Source organism: Glycine max, chromosome 7 (assembly GCF_000004515.6).
Source record: "Glycine max cultivar Williams 82 chromosome 7, Glycine_max_v4.0, whole genome shotgun sequence".
Classification (NCBI taxonomy): domain Eukaryota; kingdom Viridiplantae; phylum Streptophyta; class Magnoliopsida; order Fabales; family Fabaceae; genus Glycine; species Glycine max.
In genome coordinates this window covers 1-4,167 of record NC_038243.2, presented here as the reverse complement: position 1 = coordinate 4,167, position 4,167 = coordinate 1, and the positions used below count along the sequence as shown (strand labels likewise).

The window sequence follows — 4,167 nt, the reverse complement described above, 5'->3', positions numbered from 1 at the left end:
AATAATGTCAATCATTTTCATCTTCTCCCTCTGAAAACACACCCTCTTTACAGATCCTGTTATTTCTCTCTCTCTCTCTCTCTCCACAATTTGTTTTCTTTCTTTCTTTGTAGCTACCAAAACAATTTGCTCAATATTTATAGATACAGAGGGAAAACGGCTTCTAAAGGTTTCAACTTTAGATATGAGGGAGCTAAGGTTGTTTGAAGCAATGGAGACACCCCATGTCTCTTGGTCTTTCACATGAGATGAAAGTTTCTTGCTTTCTTCTTCTTTGACCCTTCTTAGTCTTGTTCTTGTTCTTCTTTTTCTACCACCTTACTTCGTAACTTTCAATTAAAGTACTACCTCTGAAAGAGGGTCTCAGATTTTTGGTAACAATGCTGGCCAATGGGGGACATGGCTCTAGTATCCGCACAAGCTCTACTTGCACTGCTTTGCTCAGAGAACTTGAGGTCTTTCTCTTTCTTTGGTGTTTCAGAATTCTGGGTTTTGAGGAATTTGTTGGGTGCAAAAATGAGGATATGGGGTGTTTCTTTTTCTTAATGAAGAGTCTGCTTGTGATGATTTGTTCATGATATGCCTACTCCTTTATTTTCTTTTCTTCTTTTTCCTCATCATCTTCTTGTTCTTGGCTATTCTCTACCCAATGATGTCTTCTTTCTCCTTGGGTCAACTTTTTGTCTGTTCATTGTGTCAAAAGAAAAAAAAAGCACTGATAGGGTCTCTGTAGGTTATTTTATTATAGGACGAAAGGGGCATTGTCTTTCTTCATTAGATTGATTACCTAAGTTGAAAAGGTCTTTTTTTTCAGCTTTTTTTATCTTTTATTTTTTCCTTGTTTTTGGTCTAAAGTTTGATGGGTTTTTTACTGTATAATTTTTAAAATTCAGTGGATTGGGATTCTTGATGCATTTTAAAAGTTACCAGTTGAATAGTTGGTATCGGGTTTTCGGGTTGACTTTGTCTTTATACTGTACTGTTTGTTTAATCTTGTTGCCTTTACGAGATAGGATGACACTAACATGGAATCGATTTCTGGTTTGGTGGCAATTTGGTTTAGCTTTGGTGTAGTGTTTTATAATTTTGTTGATTTTGCTTATTTTGTGTGTAGGAAGTTAATAATACCAAACTATTTGTTGTTTTCATTTTTACTTTATTCTTCATTTGGTACATTCTTGCACTACTGTTTGGTTAGGCCTTGTTTTACTTTATTTGCATTTTTGAGCTGCACAACAGTTGAGGATGAACATGACTTGTCACTTAGGAGACTTAATGAATATAAAAAAGAAAAGGTTTGTATTATGATATAAACTGACCCATGAACTTTCTTATAGCTCTGGACCGTGGTTATGGGTTAATAAACCTTTGATTTTTGTGAATGATCAATTCATGCAAATATTCATTTCTTGTTTGTGCAAGCTCCCTGCTGTTTTATTTTTTTTTCCTAAGAAAAAGTAGTACATGTGGCAATTAAAATGCTTTTCTTTACCCCTGTTGTCTTGTTTTATAGCCTCATATCAATCAGTATATTGATCCTCCTTTTATTTTATAACTCATTTTTGCCTTTTATATGTGTTCTTTTGATGCTGATCGCCTTCAAAAGGTCTTGCAATGCGTGAATGAGGTGCATTCTCTTTGTAGTGTGCTTGGGTTGGATTTTGGTCAAACCGTGGGTGATGTTCACCCAAGTTTGCATGGGACTCAGGTGGAACAATCGACTAATATTAGCAATAGCACATTGGAAGGTCTAGAGCAGGCCATTCTCAAGTTAAAAATAGAAAGAAAAACTAGAATTTCAGAAGGTGATTTTTCTGCAGCATACTTAATTGCTTTTCGTTTGATTGGTTGTTGTAATTTCTTCCCTTCCTTTAAAAGTACACTATTTTTAAAAATGCAGCTGAAGGATGTTGTAGCAAAACTATTTGAAGTTTGGAATTTGATGGACTCTTCAAAAGAAGAGAGAAACTGTTTTATGAAGATTACTTCTATTGTTGAAGCCTCAGAATCAGAAATCACTGAACGGGGTATTCTTTCAATAGAAATGATAGAGAAGGTTTGGAAGCTTCTTTCAGTTCCCTCTCCCTTTGTTATTATTATTTTTTCATTCTTTGCAATTTATTCTGTGGAGATGGAGCTCCTAGACTGAAAATTCCCTTTTTAGGCTTCAGCAGAAGTGGACAGGCTTGCCAAACTAAAAGCAAGCAGAATGAAAGAACTTGTTTTTAAGAAGAGGTCAGAGTTAGAGGAAATATGTAGATTGACTCATATTGAACCAGATCCAAGTACTGTGGCCGAGAAAGCTAGTGCATTAATAGATTCTGGTATGTTCCTGTGCATTAATAGATTATTTACCTATAACCTCCTCTTAGCTTATGTTTCAGAACAACTTTCTTCTGCTACATACTTCTGTTTTTCAAAGCTTTTAAGAAACTAACAAAAATAAGGGATTATTTCTCTTAAACAAATTGAGCCAAACACATATTTAGTACTTCTTTAAATCTTTTTTTTTCTTTTCAAGATTTAGCTGGAAATGATCTGGGTATCTGACATTATGCAATGGTACTGTTTTTTGTATAGGACTAGTGGATCCTTCTGAGCTATTAGCCAAAATCAAAGAACAGATAATTAAGGCAGAAGATGAAGTTTTGAGTAGAAAAGAAGTAACAGATAGGATTGATAAGTGGGTTTGCTGCATGTGAAGAGGAGAATTGGCTTGACAAATATAATCAAGTAAGTCAGAAATTATATTTTATCATTTGTATAGTTTCATAAGCATGCTGGTAGGACACAGGCCTGCCAGGGTTTTGCCTTCTTTCTTTGTTTTTAGAGTTCTTTGTTTTCTTGCCCAAACTCTTATACTTTTATTGGAAGTTTCAAATGATATTGAATACATTGTATTTCTCATTAAAAAAAGGGGAGATTCTTGCATGGATTAATCAAAAGATCACTTGCACCAGTACACCATAAAAAGTTGCATGTCAGATGAACTGAAGTGGATTACACCATAAAAAATTGCATGTCAGATGAATTGAAGTGAAAGTTGATGTAAAAATAGTTTCGAAAAGTGAAACCAAATATATCAAGATATTTATAAATCACAATTTTATTGTAAGCTTGAGTTTCCTGTTTGTATCTGTGATTAGTAAGTATAATTGGTCTCACTTTATGCTGTGTATCTTGTTCAAACTAATTGTTATTAATTTAATTTCATTTATGGACAATTGTTATTGTTAGATCATTTAGTTTGTTCTCTGAAGTATTAACAACAATTGCAGGATGACAATCATTAGAGTGCTTGGCAATGCACTCACATTAATCTTAAACGTGCAGAATATGCTAGAATAACTATAGGCAAAATTCCAGGTTTGCTTTCATGAATGCCTATGAAACTATCCACATTATTGACAGTGCCATTTGAACTTCTGATGACAGTATGTTTTCTTTCAGCTATAGTTGACAATGTGATAAACAAAACATTAGCCTGGGAAGATGAAAAGAAGACATATTTTCTATATGACAGGGCGAGATTTGAAGTGCTGTAATTAATTCTGGCTGTGTTTTCTATCTTGAAGAATTTTTTAAGAAGGTAAATTTGATTGTCAATATTATCTGTAGCTATATGTGGGTGTCAATGCCATGCAACAGCAAGAGGAAGATAAGAGAGACAACAGAGGGTAAATTTACTTGTCTATACACATTCGGCAATTATTTGTTGTTTGTCCAAAAGTTAACTTGTCTGTACACATGTGCGGATTGGGGTTATATATATATATATATATATATATATATATGTTTAGGGTTTAGGGTTTAGGGTTTAGGGTTTAGGGTTTAGGGTTTAGGGTTTAGGGTTTAGGGTTTAGGGTTTAGGGTTTAGGGTTTAGGGTTTAGGGTTTAGGGTTTAGGGTTTAGGGTTTAGGGTTTAGGGTTTAGGGTTTAGGGTTTAGGGTTTAGGGTTTAGGGTTTAGGGTTTAGGGTTTAGGGTTTAGGGTTTAGGGTTTAGGGTTTAGGGTTTAGGGTTTAGGGTTTAGGGTTTAGGGTTTAGGGTTTAGGGTTTAGGGTTTAGGGTTTAGGGTTTAGGGTTTAGGGTTTAGGGTTTAGGGTTTAGGGTTTAGGGTTTAGGGTTTAGGGTTTAGGGTTTAGGGTTTAGGGTTTAGGGTTTAGGGG

At 34.7% G+C, this 4,167-nt stretch overlaps 1 pseudogene; it reads left to right on the top strand.

The window, feature by feature from the left end:
• Window positions 1–1,573: 1,573 nt before the first annotated feature.
• Window positions 1,574–3,758, top strand: LOC100814213 (65-kDa microtubule-associated protein 6-like; annotated as a pseudogene).
• Window positions 3,759–4,167: the final 409 nt, after the last annotated feature.